The sequence below is a fragment of the Protopterus annectens genome, chromosome 3.part0 (assembly GCF_019279795.1).
Source record: "Protopterus annectens isolate FY-2018-M chromosome 3.part0, PAN1.0, whole genome shotgun sequence".
Lineage (NCBI taxonomy): Eukaryota > Metazoa > Chordata > Ceratodontiformes > Protopteridae > Protopterus > Protopterus annectens.
In genome coordinates, this window is record NC_056731.1 from 1,970,671,702 (window position 1) to 1,970,696,728 (window position 25,027).

The 25,027-nt window shown below is 38.6% G+C and overlaps 1 protein-coding gene across 1 annotated transcript in view; it reads left to right on the forward strand.

Moving 5' to 3' along the window:
• Nucleotides 1-25,027, forward strand: part of VIPR1 (vasoactive intestinal peptide receptor 1) — a 2,416,152-nt gene that overhangs the window by 782,756 nt on the left and 1,608,369 nt on the right. The window lies entirely within an intron of this gene.

The following is a 25,027-nucleotide window of genomic DNA, read 5'->3' on the forward strand; positions in this document are numbered from 1 at the left end:
TGAGCACCATTTTTGTAAAGAATAATAATATTCTGGGATTTTCTTTTCCATTTCTTTAACATGATTTCTGTGCTTTGCCCCGGGGACAGGTTCATAGATTATTACTACACAATTGGTCTGAGAGATCATTTGTAACCTAGTCTTTGCAATTCCTGATATTTGCTACTCCTTTCCATGAAGGTTTACAGAGCAAGATTGGGGTGTTTATCTGTGGCTACCCATCTTTTTAACCAGGTTGCTTTTAAAGAGAGGGAGGGAACCACTTTGTTTAATATGATGGAAGCGTCTGCTCTAGGGGATGTGAATTCTTTGAATGGTGTATCTGTTGTATCAGTAGGTTCTGTTTGTTTTTGTGAAGATTGAGGTTTTTCATACGGGTGTTCATGGTTTTGTTGATTTTGCAAATATGAAGGCTGTCACTCAGGATGGGGGTCATTTTAGGCTGGTATACCAGGGAGAGATCACCCTTAAGAAGTATGTACTACACTGATATAGGAGATGGTGTTTTAAGGTGTTCTGCAGAAGTAATAGATCTCAGGCTTTTGATTTTCTCTGTGAGAAAATGCTGGGGTCTTTCAAATTGGGTCATGTGTTTCTACAGGTACATGCTAAAGGAAGCATTGTATTTGGTTATGGGCATAATTAGGAAGGAATGCAGAAGTATGAAAACATCTTTGGACCTGGGGGGAATATCAGATTAATCAGCTTGGCTAAATAGAAGGATTTCATAATGACTGTGAATACATGGTGGTCAAAGGAGCGCTCATTTTTGACAAATATGCCCAGGTCTGTGAAAGCTGTGTCCATTTTGAGGCAAGGATGCTCCTATTTAACAAAAGATAAAGTACTGCACATTTTAGCATGTAGCTTAAGACCATGTTCATGGCACCATTTGCTTGTATATGTTAATCTGTATTGTAGAATATGGGAATCCCAAGGGGAATTGATAATGTCCCATAGTTTACAATCTTGAGCAAATTTTGTAGCCAAAGAACCTTGATGTTAGCTTTGATGTCAGAGAAGCATATACCAAATGGGACCAGCCACAGTAACATTCTTTGGGGGATACCACAGGTAATGAACATTTTAAAGGAGTGTATGCCCCCAGTCTTCATTTGTTGGGTTCTGTGTGCTAGGCAGTTTACTATCCATCAGTTAACATAATTGTCTTCATTTAGTTTGATAAACGTATCTATAAAGCCTGAGTGAGGAACAGTGACAAACGTTTTGGCTAGGTCAAAGTAAGCTGTGTTTACCAATTTGTTCTCATCCAAGGCCTCATTTACTTTTTCAGATAAGCAGAGTCCCTCCCTAACTCAATTCAAATGTAACTTTGACAATTGGATGGGGAACAGGGAATTCATCCCTGGCTTGGCACCTATGTCTGTAATGGACACAGGCAGCCTGTAAATGCTTCATCTCCCAGGCCCCTGCTTGTAAATGTTTCATCTCCCAGGCCCCTGCTCATAAATGTTTCATCTCCCATGCTGCTGCTTACACTTATCAAGGGTAGAAAAACTTGTTAGAGATATGGGATGCATGGCTAGGCTTAAAAAGGCTTTTGTGGTCATTAGCCTAATAAACACCTATGATCCTGTGAACCTCTGAATAGTCAAGATAACTGAAATCCCTATGAATAATGGAGATTTTTTTTTTTATTGTAAAGGACTCAGGCTTGTTTAAATATGTCTTGTTAGCTCTGGGTGTCCTAGACCAAGTTCTGTAGCTGACATGGATGTGCAAATGGGCCATTTATAGTTTCTGCGATATGCAAGAGGTCATTTTTGTTCTGCAGCCATATACGTCTAGAGGTGACAGAATTTATAGAGGACTATTGAAACACCCATTATGAGTTACAGAGACACTCTCAGTGGAGGGTCTGCATGTGTGATGAACTTTGGAATATTATACAAATTTTTTGTGTTTCATTTTTATATGTATCATTCTGTTTGTTCCAGATTAAGAATATAGTTAGTCACGAGTGGTCAGTGCTCTACCACAGTTAACAAATGCAAATAAATAAAGCCAAATTTGGAAATGTGCTGTCATTACACTGGAGCCATGTTTCTGTAATGGCACAGATGTTGGCATTTTCCAAGGTTATGAACTCTTTGACAGAGTAATGATGGCTTTAGGGCCTGGGCCAAGTTTAACAAAAGAACTAGTGCAGGCTTGCTCAGTAATTTAATAGTGGGATTTAATGCTGTTCTCCTGAAAATGGAGGATTTTGCAGCAGTACTTATCCACTGTAGAAATGTTTAATGTCAGGAAGTGCTGTCCAGCTTGTTTTCTCTACTACCTACCAGTTTATTGAATGCCTTCTCTTCTGGATGGTTACTGAATTTATTATCTGTAACTAGTGTATTCCGATGCTGTAAAGAAAAGGTGATGCATGCAATGTAAAGATGTTGAATGTGTCTGTATTTGTGTCACAAAAATGTTGAAGCCTCGCAGCAAGAGGTTCCCTGGTTGGATTCTCAGCTAGGGTGCCTTTTGTGTGAAGTCAGCATGTCCTCAGTGTGTTTGTATAGGTTTCCACCAGGTGCTCTGGTTTCCTCCCACATTCCAAAAACATGCAGTAGGTGATTTGGACACTCTTAATTGGCCATACGTGAGTGTGTATGTGAGTGTAGGCAAGGCTCAAATTCTAAACCTACCACCCTAGAACTCAATAATGGAAAAAAACTAAGGGTAATGCTGCTCAATGCCAGAAGTCTCAATCTCAAAATGCACGCACTCGAGGCCCTTCTCAGTATGGAGAACATCGATGTCTGTGCTGTGACAGAAACCTGGTTCAAGGCTCCTGAGAGCACCCCAGCACTATCAGGTTTTACCTCATATCATGCGTTCCGGCCCCAAAATTCGGACAATACCAAGAAAGGAGGGGGGGTGTCCATATTCATCAAGGACACCCACACCTCAAGATTGGTGGCAACGCACGATGCATCGGAGACCATCCAGGTGCAATTAACCATAGGCAAAACTGCTCTGCAATTTGTAGCATGTTACAAGCCACCCTCGCAAACCCAGGAACCTCACATGGCTTTCCTGAAAACACTGGAGGGGATAAATGTATCTCCAAACACCATTATACTAGGTGACTTCAATTACCCAAATATAGACTGGGAACACTACTCAAGCCCAAACACTCTGGCCCAAACGTTCCTGGAATTCATAAACTCAAATGCCATGGAACAACTAGTCACCATCCCCACAAGAGGAGAAAACATACTTGATCTCATCATCACGAACATGGGAGCACAATGTTCAACACCTGAAGTATACCCCTCACTGGTGAGATCAGATCACAAGCTAATCTTGCTGGAGGTCCTCATCCCACCCCACCTGAAACAAAAACCACAGTAAAGAACTTCTCAAAAGCTGACTTCACACTTCTAAAGACTAGTGTGGTCTCCTTTAAGGCCCCCGAGCCTGCGGTAAACACTATGCAAGCCGCTGAATCACTTACAAATGCCTTCTACCAGCACCTGCAGGACTGCATGGATCAGGCAATCCCAAACAAAACAAAGACTCTCTGTACCAAAGGCAGGCGTCCAGTCTGGTGGACCCCAGCCATAAACAAACTCTACAACAAAAGGAGGAAGCTACTACAAGATAGAGCTAAATCCTTAAGAGGTAAGACACCTTTGATCATTATAAGTAAAAAGCTAAGAGCTCTCATAAAATCATCCAAAGCAAATTTTGAGAATAAAATAGCTAAGGACTCAAAAGGCAATCATAAGGCCTTCTTTAGCTATGTTAGAAACCTGGGAGGAAGCTCCCAGATATGCTCAGAATTAGTTCAAAACGATGTGAAGATTACTGATCCTACAGACATTGCCAACATACTGGCTGACAGGTTCAGTGCAAACTTCACCCCACCCTCCCCAAAAGGAGATATATCTATACCAAATGATAGTAGCCCCCCAAACATCTCTAATGCCCAGGTGAAAACTGCTCTCTCCAAGGCAAAAAACACTGCATCCATGGGACCTGATGGTGTCCCCGGATGTGTACTCCACGAACTCAACGAGGAATTAAACCCACAGTTAGGACAGCTGTTTAATCTCAGTCTCACCTCTGGATACGTACCCAGGGAGTGGCTCACAGCGACTGTGGTCCCACTTCACAAAGGCGGTGCCTCCACCAACCCTGGAAATTACCGTCCCATTAGCTTGACAAGCTTTATCTGCAAAGCCATGGAAAGGATCATAATGGATCTCATAAATAAAGACATAGGGAATTTGCAGACTCTGGATCAAACCCAGTTTGGCTTTGTCAAAGGCAGATCATGCCTTCTAAACTTGGTTGACTTCTTTGAAACGGTCACCAAGGCCATTGATGAGGGTAAGGCAGTCCATACAGCCTACCTGGACCTAGCAAAGGCCTTCGATACAATACCCCACTCGGGTATCATTGAAAAACTCATCAGCCTAAAGGTAAACCCATACGTCACAAGATAGGTTGCAAACTGGCTGAGTGACAGAACCCACAGGGTCAGAGTTGCTGGTGCCATGTCAGACTCAATGCCTGTCACAAGTGGTGTCCCACAGGGCTCAGTCCTGGGCCCACTCTTGTTCGGCATCTACTTCTCCAAAGTACAAGCAAACACAGGAGGGTTATGGCTGACCAAGTTTGCAGATGACTGCAAACTGGGCGCCATAGTCGAAAACACATCTGACACAGATATCCTTCAGAAGGGCCTCACAGAAACGGATAACTGGTGCCAGAGCCATGGCCTAAAGTTAAATGCCAAAAAATGCATAGTCATACCCTTCGGGAAAATCAAGGTTACCCCTAGCTACCATATAAGAGGCAATCCACTGAGCACAGAAAAAGTTATCAGGGACCTGGGGACCCAGGTTGACAGTAACCTTTCATTCGACACTCATGTTGCTAAAATAGTTAGGAAGACCTTCTACATTGCCCACCTGATCATGAAAGGTTTCACATCTAGATCAAGGGAGGTCATAGTCTCCCTGTACTCATCACTCATCAGACCAATGATTGAGTACAATGCCCCATTCGGAATGTATCTGACCCGACACTTGCAGCAGCTGGAGAGGCCCCAAAAGTTCCTCACCAAAAGGATAAAAGGTCTCAAAGATATGTCTTATGCTGCCCGGCTGAAAGAACTCCAGCTCTATTCAGTCGCTTACCGCCTGCTCAGAGGTGACCTGTGCCTGACATACAAGGCCATGTCAAACCCAGATTTGATGAACATGCTTCACCTCAAAAAATCGAAATCTCTTAGAGCCACAAGGGCAGGAGACCTAAACCTAGACACAGCTATTAATAGGACGTGCTGGAGGGATAGATTCATCACCCAAAGACTCCCTATGCTGTGGAACAAAATCCCAGTATATGTGAGGCAGAGTACCTCGCTGGCTTTGTTCAAGAGGAATCTTGACCAATGGATGGGAGATCGCAGATATACCCCAGGGATTACCTCAGTGTCTCTGCTCGACAGAGGCACTGCAAAATAATGGGCATAGTTTCTCCAAACTAAAGGGGTGGCATAAGCCACAAAACTATGGGCTAGGCTTGTAAATGCCCTCGGGCAGATAGCCTAGTATAAACCTATGAACCTAAGTGTGTGGTATGGGAGAGGTACCACAACAGGGCTAGCCAACCTGTTGTGTAAACCCTAGCTGTAGATGATTGTCACTGGTGAAGTGACACTATGTCACTATTTGCAAAACTGGAAAAAAGGGGTTGTGGATGAATGGATGGACCTGAACCATAAGAAAGTTAGACTTTTTTTGGGTAGACAAAGCAATTTTTGAAGTACATGAAGTCCTTACTAGCCCAATGTGTCCACATATAATCATCTAGAATTAGCCACTGCCAAAGGCACGGTTTCAGACTGAAACTGCAACTTACTTTGCCACAACTGCAACAAAATTAATCTGCTTCAAAAATGTGTATCCACATAGGAAAACCTGTTAATTTTCAAGACATGTCTGAATTAACGTGAAAACATGCCTTTATTAAAAGCTTGAAATCTTTATTCAAAAATTGCTAGTGAACTTGCAAGCTGTTATACAAAAAATGATATATTTCTGTAGTTTGAGTAAGAACTGTTCAGTTAGTTTTGGTAAATGTTGAACTTAAAATGTAGATTTTTAATTTGGTTTAAATCAGATGGCATTTATAGTTTACAGTTCTATGTTTAGGTTACAAGTGAGGAATTCATAGAAATAGCCTGGTAAGTTTTTTTAAACACCTTGATGTTGTGACATAATAACAAAAACCAGTAAGGACACAACCACGGCTGCTGCTGCTTCCAGTATAGAAACTTTACTGGTGCAGAGAACAAACACAAGCGCTTTCACAAAGTTTCTTCATCAGGTGTAATGAAAGTACACTTCAGAAACACACCCTTTTTAAAACAGTTAATGGAATCACATGACAACTCAAATTAACAAATTTAAAGAAGAAACATCATTAAAAAATGAAATACATTATTACATAAAACATATATATATAAATACATCCATAAAAATAATAAACACCATCATCTCATGAACTCACTTAAATGGGACTACATTCTAAGGCGTCTGGACTTTAATTCATGTCTAAGTGGTACAAACTCATTTAAACTACTCCCTGCATCAGCTCTCATCCTAACTATCCATGTAGACTCTAACTCTTCTGTTCTTAGCCATATATCACCTATTCTAGCATCTTCATAAATTCTTCCTATGACTAAAAACTTAAACTGATGCGTAGAATCTGAATCTGTGCTGTTAACATGCTTGGCTAAGGCATTGACACAATTTAACTTACTGATGTAATAAATATGTTCCCTAATACGATCTTTAAAGGGTCTATCCGTCTTGCCATTATAGACTGTACTACATTGTATGCAGTGGGAAGGATATATAACATGTTCAGCCATAGTAGTGGCTGAGATATTAAATGTACAAGTCTTCTTTTGGTCTGGATGATAAAAACTACCTCTGGTTTCCAAAAACTGGCAATATTTATATTTGCCGCATGGTATAGTACCCACACCCTCCACACTCTGTTGGCCATCCTTAGGATAGCACAGTCTCCTCCTTAGGGACCTATTTCTAAACATAAATTTGGGCTCAGAATCAATAAAATTAGCCACATCAGCATCCATGGTAAGAATATTCCAAAGCTTTTTTATTATTTTCATATACTTATCCTCATCCAAAGTATAACATAAAGGGACTTTAAGTTTGTACTATTCAAGCTCTTTTTATTTTTATTTTTAAGACTATTCATAACTCCACGCCTTGCAGAAAAATATTGTAAAGCATGTGTACATCGTTTCTCTACAACTGCTGAAACATTAGGTAGAATCACTTGATCATTATAGCCCCTTTCCTGTAAATGATCTATAGCTACATCAACTTGCTGTGTAAAGTCAACATCCCTTACATTCAGTCTCGAGGCCCTATAAATTTGATTGCGTACGACATTCTTGAATATATATGGAGGGAGTGAACTCTCTCTATGCAAGAGATGATTAACATAACATTCCTTCCTATATAATTTAGTAAAAATCTCACCTGTATATTCCCCAATAACTTTGACATCAAGAAAATCAATCTCAGACATAGAATACTTATAAGTAAAACGCAAATATTGCGTCGTATTGTTCAAATAAACATGAAACTCCAGAAGAAGTTCATAAGTACCTCCCCACAAAATAAAAAGATCATCTATGAATCTTCGGTAAAATAAAATAAAATTCTTTTAAGGGCCCTGCAATATTTGTTGCAACTCCCAAGCAACCATCACAGCATTTGCATAACTATTAGCACATGCAGTGCCCATAGCCATGCCATTGCATTGCTTGTAATATTGTTGGCCAAATACAAAAACATTATGTTCCAGAACTATTTCTAGTAATTTAATCAATAAATCAGTTTTCTGCTGATCAAAAGTAGAATGAGTTTTTAAAAAAAACTTTATACACTCAGAAGCCCCTCATAATTAGGAATCGCCATGAATAATGAGACCACATCCATAGTGACAAACATACATCCCGAATGATTACTTTCTTGTGTGTAACAATATAAATCTCCTAGAAAATGCTCAGTATTTCTGAGAATATGCTCTAAGTTATCTAACATAAGCCATAAGTTTTTCTCAACATAAATGGAAACTGTCTCAGTGCTCCAGTTTCTACCTGAGACTATAGGTCTCAACGGTGGATCCAACGTATTTTGTGGAGCTTAGGTAAACCTTGTGTTAGGGGTACTATAGGCTTAGTAACCAAAAAATAAGTAAAAGGGTGGTTTGAGAAAGGTGTTTCTATGACATGACTTTTACAGCATTATAACTCTTTAGAGCGCATGGATAGACTCTGATAGTCTGTGTAGTTAAGATTGGGAAGGGATTAATCTGAGTGAGGGGGGATTACTACCAAAGTGAGAGTGGGGATGTGAGTGAAGTAAACATCCTCACACTATGAGGAAAACATCCACATGGTGTGTATTTGCAAGGAGCTCTATAACTAAGGTCACCAGCAAGTGATTTAGCCTTTTTTATTTTACTTATTTATTTGGTAACCGAATCAGTAGACTGCTCCAGAGACCCTTTTTAGCCACAACTCGGTCTTAGAGGCAATAAACAGTGCAAGTTGTTATACACTACAGATATATTAAGAGCGTTAAGTTTGCATAGATGCAAAACCTTATACAGAGTTCGTATAAAGTTGTTTTGGTGTGTAAGGAAGACTCAGGCAGGTAAATTATTTAACATGTACAATACTGTATGGCCAGTTATGCTTGTGTATTTATGTAAAGTAGTAACCATAGTTAATGCTGGTCATGCTGTGAAATAGCCCCACCCCAATGCAATTAGCTCCATCCATTTCATTGCGTCCTGCAGCTCCCCCTCAGTTTAAAGTCACCAGCCGCCACTGTATGTATGCATTTTTTTTTATTTAATATTTGTTTACCAGGAAAGTCCATATTGGAACAAAGCCAATTTTCAGCGGAGGCCTGGGGAGAAATGCTCCAGATCATGCATGTCTTTGAAACAGAATATAATATACAGATAATATACAGAAATCACCTCATTAGTCCAACCCCCCCACCATCTCATTTTTTTTTTTACTTTATTTTCTTTGATACAAAGCCTTTTCCTAATTAATTTCTCTCTGAGTGTGGTAACCTCTTTTTTGTGTGACATACATCTCTTATGATATATATTCTGTTTTATAACTCCTGAATTCACCTGCTAGCCCTAAAATCAATATGTTCATGTTTATTATCCTTTAGCCTTTCCATTTTCCACTTTTGGTACAATTTTGTATTACACATTGAAATAAAAAATTCAAATAGAAAAATATATATTTTTACCTCGACTGCTTCACACCAGTCCCTTACTTATCTTTCATTATGCTGCTTTTATTTTATATTTTTCTTCCTTCATCACCATCTTTTCATGTAGAGATAATCAAATAATTGCTGACAGACTTTTTTGTCCGTTAATGACTTCACTTTTATGTCGTTACATTGTTTTATGGTATAACCTTTCTCTAGTCATTTTTAACTCCCAGCTTTTTATTTAATTCCACACTTTTTTTCACCTGCTGCTCTCTACTTTTTTCTTTCACTTGCCTGTTTTCCATCCACCATTACATATTCTCTTCTAGAAATCGGATACTCCACTTTGTCCTAGACCTTAACAGATTTTGCAAACATCCATTTTTCTGAAAACACAGTGAAAATGACAAGTTACTAAATGTATCCTACCGAAGCTTAACTTAGAGAATGGGTGACGTGTACACTAGCACTCTGATTGGAGAACGAATCTTCTTCAGCAGAGTGCTAGCACTCTGATTGGAGACCGAATCTTCTTCAGCAGAGTGTTAGCACTCTGATTGGAGAACAGATCTTCTTCAGCAGAGTGTTAGCACTCTGATTGGAGAACCGATCTTCTTCAGCAGAGTGTTAGCACTCTGATTGGAGAACAGATCTTCTTCAGCAGAGTGTTAGCACTCTGATTGGAGAACGAATCTTCTTCAGCAGAGTGTTAGCACTCTGATTGGAGAACGAATCTTCTTCAGCAGAGTGTTAGCACTCTGATTGGAGAACGAATCTTCTTCAGCAGAGTGTTAGCACTCTGATTGGAGGACAAAACTTCTCCAGCAGAGTGTTAAAGTACAGGTAATGACTGCTGAAAAATGAGTTCATCCCTTCATAACAGTATATTAAGCTGTGATGGAGCTCAGACTGTAACAGAGATAACAGCTACCATTATTTTAACTTTGCTAAGCAGTGCTTTTGCTGTTTAGGAAGTTTAAAATAAAAAAAAAAATAGTGTGTGTGTGTGTGTGTGTGTGTGTGTGCTTATGTCTATGTATATGAGTGTATGCGTACACAAAAGTAAATGAGATTGATTAAGCCATAATTTTACACTCACTAACCAGCTCTTTTGCAGTTTAGCAAGTTGAAAATTAAAAAAAAACCCATAAAAAAGTGTGTCTGTATTTGTATGTGTTTACATTTCTCCATGTGTGTGTGTGTGTGTGTGTGTGTGTGTGTGTGTGTGTGTGTGTGTGCATGATAGTGCACAAAAGGGGTGATAAGTTGTCCTAGTGACATCCAGGAAACCCCGGATACTGTGATCAAATTAGATTAGTAACAGTGACCTGAGAACACTTCAGCAAGAACTTACACTACCATTATATCTATTATTCACTAGGCCATATAAATATGGGGAGATTCCTCAAGACTGGAGACGTGCTTATTTAAACCTGTCTTTAAGGGAAAGGGGAGTAGGACAAACCCAGAATCATACAGATCCTTAAGTCTACTTTCATGTTGTGGAAAAATAATAGAGAACGTAACACTGGATAAGTTATTGTCAGAACTGGATAGGTAGGGACTTGAAACCATATATCAGCATGCATATGTTGAAAATACTATTACCACAAGCAACATGATGTTCTATAACAATATAATAACAGCTGTGAATGAAAAATAATGCTGTGATGTAATTTATATAGACTTAACTTCAGCATTTGACAGGGTCATACACAAAACACTAATCAATAAATTAGTACAACTAGGTATTGATGTACTCTTGATAAGATGGATAGCTGCATGGCTTACACATAGGACATGGCAAGTATCATACAGACAGGGTGCCCTACAGGGCTCAGTCCTAGGCCCTTACTTGTTTAGATTGTATCTTTCAGACCTAACTTTTCATCTGAGGTGTTCTACAGTCTGTATGCAGACAATCTGAAAATAGGTAAACTAATTACAAGTGTTACACATAAGGCATGTCTGCAAAATAACTTGACTAAACTGACCATTTGGGCACAGGAGAATAATATGCTGATAAATACATCAAAAACTAAGCATATGAGATTTGGGAGACGTAAACTGAAAGGTGAATATTTAATACAGCACACACTGATTGAAACTCATTTAAGGACCTGGGTATATGGGTGGCTTCAGCTATGAGTTTTTCTAATCATATCAACCAATTGGTTAATGATAGTTACAGAACTATAAGTTGTATAAAAAGATTTATAAAGTCTAGGAAATTAAAAATAATAACGTCATTGTTTGTTAGTTACATTAGACCTAAACTTGAGTATGGAATAAAAATATGGAAACCTTATAAGAAGACGAGCCTGAGTAAACTGGAAAGAGTACAGCATAAATATACCAATGGCATTCATGGATGTGAAAATCTACATCTCAACTTCTTAATGCAAAAAATCTGGACAAAGATTGACAAAATGGGGGTACAAATAGGGACATATTTTAAATATTGCTCTTATAAACTTAGAAAGTTGCTAGAGTAACATTTTCTGAAGGACTTGAAGTCTGAAACTCAAATGTATGTCATTATTTAGGACTTCAATCCTGAGATCATCCCAGTGATTTGCCAGGAAAAAAGAGGAACAGGCCAAAAATATGAGCCATAAATATGGACAGTCTGCAAAAATTTGTATAGTTTGGAGGCATTTAGGGACAACTACCTCTGGGAATGTTTGGGGTTATCAAAAAGTACTATAGAATCATCAGATAATCTATGTAGAAGATTCTATAGGAATGAGAATTGTACTAATTGGTTCTCTGACAGAGTAGCTGATGCATGGAACAGACTACCAAATTACATTAAAGCAAGCACTCATTTAGAAATTTTTATGAACAGCCTGGACAGTTATTATGGGAACAAGTGTTTTGGTATATTGGCAAGCAAGAAGAGCATTTATGCCCGTGCTTGAAATATTTGTATGTATATATGTATGTATGTATGTAAAGTGCAAATATGTTTGTGTGTGTGAGAAAGAGTGAAATCAGTTGAGCACTGGCAGGAGCAGTTAAAGAGTATACATACTCTCAGCCTCTTATCTCAAGAAATCTGGGTAACGCTTAAAATAAAGGGTGAACAAAGACTCAAAAATAGGGAACAGATTTTTAATATTGCTCTTATAAAATTAGAAAGTTGCTTGAATAGAAAGATTTGTTTGGCATGCATTTTCTGAAGGAAATAGTCTAAAATGCAAATGTATGTCATTATTTAGTTTCTTCAATCCCCAGACTGGCAACAAACCATAAATGTTACGAGTAAGAAACCAAACAAAAATGAAGTAAATATCTGCATATTTTTTTGAAAATGTTACATTTTGGATGTAAAATATTTCCTCCAGCACCATTTGCATGCATTAACGCAGGTTTGAAACATTAGGTAGCAGAACTATTTTAAATCAAAAATGTATAAAAATGCTATAGTAAAAAAAGTAAAACAGCGATTTTATAGACAGCCCATTCTCTGTAGTGTAGAGCCTCATAAAACCCCTGAGCAGGTGTTATTTACGCAGTAGCACACACACAGTTGGGAATTATTGCTTGCTTCTCACAATCTTTGCACAATCTAATTTTGCCTACCACCCCCCAAAAAGTTAAGTAAAACAGCATTCCACTTAGCTACCCTGGACAGTTAAATAGTGGTAACGATAACTTCATTTGTCCTAAAACTGCAACGGTATTTTCTGTCAGGAAAAAAATTCAAGCAAATGACCCTGTTTTTCAGCTTTACATATAATTACATAATAATCTAATTATCCAGCATTACTTATTGTGCAAAACTGGCCAATCTGTTGTGGCTTACAGGTCATTTAGCTGAATATGATCAAATATGTCATTGTAGATGAATGATGTATGTATTTTTGTGCATCCAGTGCCATGCTGTTGCCCTGAATGCCAGTGTACTAATACATTAGGCAACAGATAGTGTACAAAACAATGCCTGTAGCTGTCCTCATTATTGGGATTACCTGACCTTAGTAATGTTAGGACTGGGCATTGCAGAGACCAGCAGACTATTTGCTTCTACCTAACCACTTAACAAACGTTTAGTACCTGACATCATACATTATTGGGGGTTGGAAGTTGGTGTAATAGTTAAGGTGTTAACAACACAAGGTGCAGGGTTTGATTCTTTCCTTTGAAAGGGAAGTTGGTGTAATAGTTAAGGTGTTAACAACACAAGGTGCAGGGTTTGATTCTTTCCTTTGAAAGGGAAATTGGTTAGGCTCAACTTGGTCAACTAGAGCAGCTAGTGTAATGCTAACCTATGAGCTTATTATGTGATTGCAAAAGACCAACTAAAAGTACTCTGTATAGCAGGTGAAAGTCATTAGTGGAGTTCATTTCAAAAGGAAAGGGTTTACCACCCACAGAGCTAACAGCTGGGATAAATAAATAAATATCTGTTTAATACCATTTTGAAAGATAACTAAGGATTGAGTTGTTAACAATTTTTCTAAAATATTTATGCAGATATTTGTCATCTGGAGAGACTGTGGGTGGTGAACCCTTTCCTTTTGCAGATGGAGCTCATTAATATAAAAATAAAGATCGTTTAGTTGATGATTTCACTTCCATTGCTGAGACTACACTACAAAAGATACAGCTTGCAATGTACAAACATACTATTTACTTTGTAGATTGCTGTCTTTTTATTGTACTAATCCCTTTTTTCTCCATCTGGATCTTCTACCTTCTTCTTCATCAGAAGTCCCAGTTCAAGAAGCTGTGCCTTGTCTAACCTCACCTGTTATGAAGGTAGACCTACTGTACTGCACTACAGCTGGGGGTAAAGCTTGTACGTGACGAGGTTTCAGATCTGTCAAGTTACATCAGTGCACAAGACTCCATGTACTACATATCTGACTCTCTAATGTATATTCATTCAGGGTACACAGTGGCACACCGGATAATGTTACTGTCTCCCAGCACTAGGGTCTAAGATTATGCTGTGGCCTTAACATGCTGTTGACTGCAATTCTCATTTTCTCCCTCAACCCACATGAGCATTCTCTGGGTACTTTCATCACACTGATAAGATGTGCTGATTAGGCTAACTGGATATTTTGCCAAAAATTAATAAATAGTTTCTAGATTAGTGCTTCAGAGCTTTTTTCTTTGCGACTTCATAATAATCAAGCAGTTCTGATTTAGCAGGTATAATTTAGCTAATAGAATGCAATTAATGCATAAATAATCATAGCATTCAAATACCCTAAATCCAAACCAGATTTAAATCATTCTAACTGCCATCCAAAAAGATGTGGCAGGAGAAAGGAGAGGTGCTGATTCTTATGAACGATTACAGAGTGCTCAACTTCTCCGTAGAGTACAGGCATTTCATATCACTGGTAGGCATGTCCTGTACCCCTGTTAATGCTATACTCTCTCTCTCTCTCTCTCTCTATATATATATATATATATATATATACATATATATGTATAGACATATAAATATATATATATATATATATGTATAGATATTTATATATATATATATATATATATATATATATATATATATATATATATATTTATTTATTTATTTATATGTATATGTTCGGGAATATGTACAATATATACATATGCTTGTATATGTTCATATAGTTCACTAACACACACACACACACACACACGCGTGCGCGCACACATACACACACATATTTTATATATATATATATATATATATAGATGTATGGGTATTTATACATTTTATACATACTTCTATCTATATATATATATATATATATATATATATATAGATGTATGGGTATTTATATATATATATATATAGGTCTGCTACCATAGATGGAAATTACACTTGATATCTAGTAGGGCTAGCCACTATCCTTAACCCAAGCACTAACCCTAAGGTCCGTTACTACTGCACCGCAGTACAGGAAATACGTCCGTAACTACTGCTCAATGGAGGAAATACAATTTTCTGCACTGTGGTGTGGTAGTCACGGACCTTAGGGTTAGGGCTTGGGTTAAGGATAGTGGATAGCCCTACTAGCTATCCACTCTCCATTACCCAAGCCCTAACTTTTCATTTGTTCTAGTGACTTTCGCGAAAGTGCACTTTCCTTGAAGTGCACTTTCCTTGAAGTGCACTTTCCTTGAAGTGCACTTTCACGTTAGTGGAACACTAATGATTTCATTTACCCTACCATTCATTGGGAAAACTACTCGAGTATAAATTCCCAGGCCCAGTGCTTCCTGGAATTCATCAACTCAAATGCCCTGGATCAGCTGGTAAACTCCCCTACCAGAGGTGAAAACATATTGGACCTGGTCATCACCAACATGGGCGACAGGTGTTCAACACCGGAGGTCAACCCATCACTGGTTAGATCAGACCATAACCTAATCACTCTGGATGTCCACACCCCACCACCACCCCAAACTAAGGAAATCACAGTAAAAAACTTTTCTAAAGCAAAATTCTTACTTAAGACAGAGGTAGTAAGTTTCACAGCCCCCACTAAAGGATAACGCTGCCCAAGATGCAGAAACCTTTATAAATGCACTCTATGAGCACCTACAAGGAGGCATGGATTGTGCCATCCCTAAGAAAACCAAGACTCACTCCTCTAATAGAAGGAAACCAATTTAGCGGACCCCTGCAATTAACAGGCTATACAACAGAAGGAGGAATCTAGTTCAGAAAAAAAGCAAATCCCAAGAAGGAAAGACATCCCTGATAAGTATCAGTAAGAAACTAAGGTCCCTCATGAAATCATCCAAGGCTAACTTTGAAAGAAAAATAGTCAAGGATTCAAAAGATAACCACAAAGCCTTCTTTAACTATGTTGAGAATCTAAGTGGAAACTCACAGATATGCACTGAACTAGTGCAAAATAGCACAAAATATACTGAACCTACTGATATTGCCAACAACCTGGCAGATGGATTCAGTGCAAACTTCACCCCCTCTCACCTCCAAAAGGGTCCACAACAATACCGGAAAAGAGTAGTGTCCCAAAAACCACAGATGCACAGGTGGAAACAGCTCTTTCAAAAGCCAAAAACACAGCATTAATGGGACCACATGGTGTCCCAGACTGCGTCTTGCACGAACTACAGAATGAACTACACCCCCACCTAAACACGCTGTTCAAACTCAGCCTCTCCACAGGCTACGTGCCCATAGAATGGCGCACAGCAATGGTTATTCCTCTCCACAAAGGAGGGGCCACAACTGACCCAGGTAACTATCATCCCATAAGCCTGACTAGCCTGGTCTGCAAGGCTATGGAGCGCATCATCATGGAACTCATTAACAAAGACATTGGGTACCTCCAAACACTTGACCTGACCCAATTTGGCTTTAAGGGCAGGTCATGCCTACTAAACCTGGTTGACTTCTTTGAGATAGTCACCAAGGCCATAGACGAGGGAAAGGTGGTTCACACAGCCTACCTTGACTTCGCCAAGGCTTTTGACACCATTCCTCACTCGGGTATTACAGAAAAACTCACCAGCCTGAACATAAACCCCAACGTCATGAGATGGGTTACCAACTGGCCTACAGACAGAACTCACACGGTAAGAATAGCTGGTTCCAGGTCCGACTCTAAACCAGTCACAAGTGGTGTCCCACAAGGCTCGGTCCTGGGACCCCTACTGTTTGGCATATAGTTCTCAGAAGTACAGGCAAACACAGGAGGACTATGGCTAACCAAGTTCGCAGATGACTGCAAACTGGGAGCCATAATTGACTGTCTGGCTGACACGGACATCCTCTAAAAGGGCCTTACTGAGGCGGGCACCTGGTGTCAAAGTCATGGCCTCAAGCTAAATGCCAAAAATGCATAGTTATCCCATTTGGTAAAAACAAAACACCCACGAATTACCACATAGGTGGCATCCCCCTTAATACAGAAGAGGTAATAAGAGATCTGGGGACCCAGGTAGATAGTAATCTCTCCTTTAACAATCATATTGCCAAAGTAGTTAGGAAATCCTTCTATGTGGCCCATCTAATTACTAAAGGGTTCGCATCTAGAAATAGAGGTTGTAGTGCCCCATTACTCATCACTCATTAGACCCATCATAGAGTACAATGCCCCATTTGGGATGTACCTCACAAGACACGTCCAACAGCTGTAAAGACCACAAGTACCTCACCAAGAGGATTACTGGCCTCAAACTTATGTCCTATGCAGCTCGACTAAAAAAACTCTGCCTGTATTCAGTGGCAGGGTAATTGGCTAGGCTTAAAATGGCCCACAAGGACAGTTAGCCTAGTACTAATCTGGGAATCTGTGAACCTGTGAACCATATATATCACATTCTCACTGCAATCTTCCTAAAGGAGCAATACAACCTCCAAGCATATTCTAGCTAAAGGAGCAATTCAACTTCCAAGCATGACCCAGAGTTGATTCATTAGAATTTAATATCAATGTGTCATATGTCAGTGAGTAACAACAGAAGTAAAATGAGTATTTGTTATATCTTAACAGCGTGTAAATAAAGGAGTTATCACAATAACTCATTTCCTGGTACAAATACAACTGAGTCATGAAGAAGGAAGGTGGAGGGTGGAGCAAGACATGAAAGAAATTTATTAAGTACAGCAAAGGAATTCATGCACTACAAGTGGCCATCATCTTTCAGAATAATATAGAAAACAACATTAATTAATGGAATCCTGGAGAAAAATACCAAAGTAGTTCTGATGCATTGTGGGCAAAGTATAAATGTGCTTTAATACATTATTTTTTTCACAATACACTTAAGTATTCACAATGAAAGTGATATCTTCCTTTAGTGTCACTAACATGGTTCCAGCTCAAGTGGTTCAGGTACATTAAAGGCTACACTTGGGTCAATATATCTGGTGAAAAAAAGTAGAGAATACAAAATCAAGTCTTCTGGGGATGCCTGCTATAAGAAGGAATGTGGGAGAGCTTATAACCTGCTGCTTGTCTCCAGATATTTCTGGAAATCAAATTTCATTTTAGATTCCCAACACGTGTACAATTAGTATGATACTTATTAAAGGTCTTAGAATAAGTTAATGAAAAAGGATTTCGTAACAGACCCTTCTTTTACTCAGTGAACTGATGATAAAAATTTGTGCTGTGAACTACATCTGTGAACAAAAGGACTCTGCAAGAGAAATTCATTTTTGCAGACGAATGACATGTTGATGTAACAAACTAATATGTGATACGTCATAGGTATGCTGTGCAAACCAGAGCCAGATCATGGTCAAATAGGCTCTAGGCAGGACAACTAACCAGGGCCCCCCTGCCCCTACCCCCCCCCACAGGCATTCCAGTGTTCCATTGTCGCATTACATGTCCCTCTCTCTCTCTAGCTGTCTCTCCCGCCACCCCCATTTACTATAAACACTATTCAAAATTGTCAGCATGTGAACTATTTTCTTCTGTACTTTTGAAAAAAAAAAGACAGAGGTGTAGATTAATTTAAAACTTTCAATTTATTTAACATTTGTTAACCAAGCTAGTCCCACTAGGCTTGTAGCCTCTTTATATGGAGACCCTTGGTGGTGTTAATACAAATACAAGACATTTGGCCAGGTAATCAGGGAACTTCCCCCTACTCTTATTGACAACTCAGGTGAATGTAAAATCTCACAGCACCCACCGTCATCACAGGCAGATGGAGCCTTGGTTTAATATCTCATCCAAAGGACAGTACACTCAGAAGTACACCACCCCCTTAAAATACATAGCAATATCAGTAATCCATCTATGTGATGTGGGGGTCGAACCTACAGCCTTCTGCATCAAAGGTGAGTATGCTACCTGTTACACTACTAACATTGCTTTCAAATTGTATAGGACAAACACTGATGGCCATTTACTGAACAAAACAGTTGCACATTGAAAACATCCTTAGTATGACCAACAGTAAACTCTCTTCCCCTGAAGCTCACACTCATTGAAAATGCATTGAAGTTCACATTTATTGAAAATACAGCAAACCAGTGGCAGACTAAGTGTACTTTGGTCCCTGGGCTGTTTTTGAACTATGGTCCTCTTGCACAAATTTTAGGGCCATGCATAAATGCATGCATTATCATTTACCTTCCTGACAATGTATTTATTGTTAAATTCAGCAACATTTATTAGAGTGCATTTTAAATTTGTTGTTTTGAGCATGTTTGCCATTAAGCATGAAATAAACTGTATGAACCAATAAAAGACAAAATTACCTATTTCAAAACATTTCAACCAACTTTAGTGACCAACTTTAACCACTGCTAGTTGGTGTAGAAGATTAAGGCTTTTGTCTCATAGGTTCATAGGTTGGTACTAGGCTATCAGCCCTAGGGCCTATACAAGCCTAGCCATAACAATTCCCTGGCTATTTCTTCCCACATTATTTACTTTCCTGGACCCCTGTCTAGCAGGGCGACTGACGTAATCCCTGGGGTGAATTTCCTTTCTCCCATCAAATTGTCAAGGTTCCTCGTGAAGAGGTCCAAAGAGGCACTCTGCTTGACATGTATGGGCAATCTATTCCAGAGTCTGGGGAGTCTCTGGGTCAGGAACCTATCCCTCCAGCATGTTTTGTTTATTGTGATGACAAGGTTTAGATCCCTGGAGCGTGTAGCTCTGAGGGATTGGGATTTCTTTGTGTAGCATGTCCAACAGCTCTGGGTTTGACATGGCCTTGTATGTTAAGCAGAGATCGCCTCTGAGTAGATGATATGCGACAGAGTATAGCTGGAGTTTTTTAAGGCGGTCAGCGTAGGGCATCTGCTTTAGGCCTGTGATTCTTTTAGTGAGGTATTTCTGAGGCCTTTCCAGTTGTTGCAGATGTCTTGAGAGGTACATACCAAATGGGGCGTTGTATTCTATAATGGGTCTAATGAGGGATGAGTGCAGTGGGACAATGACCTCCTTTTTTCTGGATGAAAAGCCCTTCGTGATGAGGTGTGCCAAATAGAAGGATTTCCTGACTGTTGTGGCGATGTGGTTATCGAAGGTGAGACCACTGTCCACCTGTGTCCCTAAGTCTCTTATCACACTTTCTGTGTTTAGTGTACTGCCACCTATATGGTAATTCATGGATACATGTTTTTTCCCAAAGGGGATAACAATATATTTCTTGGCATTGAGCTTGAGCCCATGGCTCTGGCACCAAGCAGCTGTTTCTGCAAGGCCCTTTTGTAGAGTATCCACATCATTTGGGGATTCAATAATGGCTCCCAGTTTGCAGTCATCTGCAAACTTTGTTAGCCAGAGTCCCTTAGTGTTGACGTGTACTTCAGAGAAGTAGATGCCAAACAAGAGCGGCCCCAGGACTGAACCCTGAGGTACTCCACTTGTCACTTGTCTTGGAGTCGGCTACTTTTACAGTGTGGGTTCTATCAGTAAGCCATTTAGCAACCCATTGGGTGACATAGGGATTAATGCCCAACTTAGTAAGTTTATCTATGATTCCAGAGTGGGGGATGGTGTCAAAGGCCTTAGCAAGGTCTAGATAGGCTGTGTGGACCACCTTACCCTTGTCCATGGCTCTGGAGACTGATTCAAAGAAGTCAATCAGGTTCAGGAGACAAGATCGGCCCTTCACAAACCCAAACTGGGTGGGGTCCAGTGTTTGAAGGTTGCCAATGTCTTTGTTTATAAGTTCCATTATAATACGCTCCATGGCCTTGCAGATAAGGCTTGTCAGACTGATGGGACGGTAGTTTCCGGGATCCAAGGTGGATCCCCCCTTGTGGATTGGGATAACTGTAGCTCTGTACAGGATTTGAGTCTGAGCAAGTTGATTAACTATCTTGTCATCTCTAACTAGGGCATCACACACACATGCACACATTTCCAAGCTCATATCTGGTACTCATGATGCCAAAATCAATAATGGTACCAAAGCTTGTATCTATGATATGTGTTTGCCAAAACCCATAATTCTGCTGCTCCAGTGCATTTCAAAAATCAAATCTCAAGCATATCTCTGCCTGCATCTGTAATCCTAAAGCAGTAGACCCATGTGTACAGATGAAAAACACAGAGTGCATCCTTAATCCTTAAAGCAGTAGACAAAAAAATTAATTAATAAAATGTTATTTATTTTAATTAAATTAATGCTGTGGCTGAGCACCCCCTCGCACAACCCAGTGGGCACTGTGCATCCACCTAAGTCTCCTAGTGCTGAATCCAACTGTGGTGCAAAATAGTGAATGTTACAGCTCTACACATACTCAAAGGCCAAAAATATTACACTTTTTACTTATAAATCCTGGCAAATTAAGGAAATTAAGGTTAACAGTTTAAGTAAAACATAAATCTATTTTCAATTTTCTGTTACTTTGCCAGCTATTAAGGTGATGTTTAGTAGTTGGGTAAAGGGTCTAGCAAAATAGTATTAAATTGAATAAATCAGTTAAAAACCCATGAAAGATATAGTACAATAAATATACTAACACATGGGATGAAAACCCTGAAAGATGACCTACTACAATAAATATACTGTCCATTACAGCTTTAAACTGTCTAGCAATAATTACTCCAGCCTTTAAAACTACAAACTGCTACAATAAATATACTGTCCATTACAACTATAAACTCTCTATGGTAACTACTCTAGCCATTAAAACTAGTAACTAATACAATACATATATTGTCCATTACTATAACCTGACTACAGTAACTCCACTAGCCATTAAAACTACAAACCACGGCTAAAAATATACTATCCATTACCACTATAAACTGAATACTGTAACTCCACTAGCCATTAAAACGACAAACTACTGCAAAATATACAGTACCTATTAGAGCGATCAACTGACTAAAATAACTATACTAACCATTAAAACTACAAATTACTACAAAAATATACTATCCATTACAACTATACATTGACTACAATAACTTCACTAAGCATTAACACTAAAAACAACAATACATATACTATACAAAGCACAATTATAAACTGACTTCAGTAACAACACTAAGCCATTAAAGCTTCAAACTACTGCAGTAAATATATTATCCATTACAGCTATAATTTGAATACAGTAAGCAAACTAGCCATGAAAACTGCAGACTAATGCAAAAATATTCTATCCATTTCAACTATAAATTGACTAGAATAACTAAACTAGTCATTAAGATTACAAACTACAATAAATATACTATCCATTACAACTGTAATCTGACTGGAATAACTACACTAGATATCAAAACTAGAAATGAATACATTAAATATACTAACCAGTAAAATTTCAATCCTTAATATTAAAGTTATACAAAACTTAAAAGATTAATAAAAATCATTATACAATGACCGCACATTAATATTCCAAAACATGCATGCTGATTGGTCAGTGTGCCCATTGTAAATCAGACTTATACTAATGGAAAAATTCTTGTCACCCGGACTTTTTCCATTAGTATAAGTCTTCATATTTTTGTGTTTTTGGTAGCAACGGAGAATGGAAGAGCTCTTTTGCTGTAACCTCGCTATGTTAAACGAGTTTAACATAGCGAGATATCTTAAAAAAAAAGCAGCAAAGATCTTCCTTTCTCCGTTGCTTTTTTTAAAGCTATCTCGCTATGTTAAACTCTTTTAACATAGCGAGACACCTTTTAAAAAGCAACGGAAATCTTCCTTTCTCCATTGCTTCCACACATAGCTCTGATGTACGGCGTAAGCATACGCATGTGCAGTACATCAGAACTGCCGCAGAATACCGAACAGCTGCGAAGGGCAGCACGGATGCATTATACAATACCATTATTTAAGAATGTTTGCCAACATGGGCAGAAGCCTGAATGATAAAGTTTGTATTAAACCGGTTGTGGTTAATAAGGCACTGTACAGATAAAGTCTCTATATATATGCACTTTTATGTATTTTTATTCATTTTAATGTTTTATTAGTTGATATTATGTCTCTGTCTAGTGCTTCTCCTTTAAATCAGTGGTTATTAAGCTAATTGTTTATTGGGAACTAACACTGATAGGCTGTTGCTGTTTTTAAAAATCCCTGTGGAGTTTGAGTTGTCTGATGAAGTAGCTCTGGCTATGAAAGCGCTCACCATTTTTGTACTGTGGATTAAACTTTGGAGTTTTATTTGATACTATCTGCTGTGGTCTGGTGTTTTCTACAGTTTAATAACTGCTTAACTGTTTTAAAACAAAGAAAAAAAAGCAAGGTTGCTTTGCGTTCCTGCACAGATGGCCTCCATATTCATCAATTGCAGCCACTTTGTTTACTATGTATATGATCCCCAAATGACTGTCCATAGCAAACTATTTCACCTTGGTTCACACAAGTGCATGTTAGTACTGCAAAGCCAGACTATTTAACTTAATCAAGATAGCAAGGTAATTTTCATATGTAATCAGTCCCCATGTCCAGCAATTATAGCCCCTTTGTTGACTGCGCAGAGCTCAGGTGAATGATTACGGACAAATGGTCACAGTAGTGTATTAATATATTTAAAATGTTTTAAAGAAGTGCGCAGTAATTCCACAATGCCAGGTTGATTACTGTTCAACCTGAACACATGAAAACAGGATCAGTCAGTTTGATCCATAGATAGTCCCCACACCCAGCAATTATAGGAACCTCGTGTACACCTCATGTGCCAGATTGTAATAAAATAAATGAAAACTATTATTCTCTGTTAACACTTGCTGTAAGCCAGCCACAGTGTAAAACTTGTTACACATGCAATTTTAATTTGTTCATAAACTCCACTGATGTTGTCACAGTAATCCAGAATATATATTAAAATATGAGCTTCATCCTCCAAGAGCCGGCACTACTTCAGAATGAAATGCACATCAAATTACACATCAAATTAAATACTTAAGAACAAACTCCAGTTTGGTGGCAGTATAACCAATTACATTCAAGCTCTATTAACTTTCATCCTTATTAAGGAATTGATTAGAACATTATTATTTCAAACCAGGTAGAGTATCATCATTCAGATTAACCTGCCACACTGATTCCATGTACAAAAAGTGGATTCTTGCAATCCCCTCCTTCCTATGAGGATTAATTGAAACTTTCTCCAATATAAAAAAATAAAATAAAAAAAAAACTTTTACAAACAATAGAATGTTAAATTAAAGGATTATAATAATCTCCTTTCTTGATAGAATCCAAATTATAAATGTGCCGTTGTAATATTTTTTCAGTTCTTCCATCCTAAAAAAAAATGCAATTTGAACAGAAACCAAAGTATACCACAGCACTGGTAGTACAATTAAACTGACCTGGGCATGGTATATCCCCTGGAATAATCATTTACAGAAATGTTAGGGTTTTCATAGATGAATATGCACTGTTGACATGCCCCACACTTGGGCATCCTACTATGAACATTAGCCAATTGACCATCCTTCTCAAAAAAATTGTGCGAGTCATGAGTGGACTTGTATGTATATTTTGGTACGTACTCAGATTATTGACCAGTACTTGATTATTAAATGCCAGTTTCCAAATTTTCACTGGATCTCCTGATGGAGCCTGTGTCTACAGAATGGTATAAACTCATAGTTTTATAAAAAGTATCATCATTACTGTGGGGATTGGCTCCATATTTATCACAGGATTTCAAAGATTTCTTTAGAATCGGAGCAACTTTCTCAAGTCTGCTTTTGATAACCTCCTTTATTACATTATTCAACAGCTCCACATCTCATCTTTGACATTATTCAAGTCTATATTAAATCTTCAAAGAGGCGTTCCATCGAACCCCTCTTCATTGA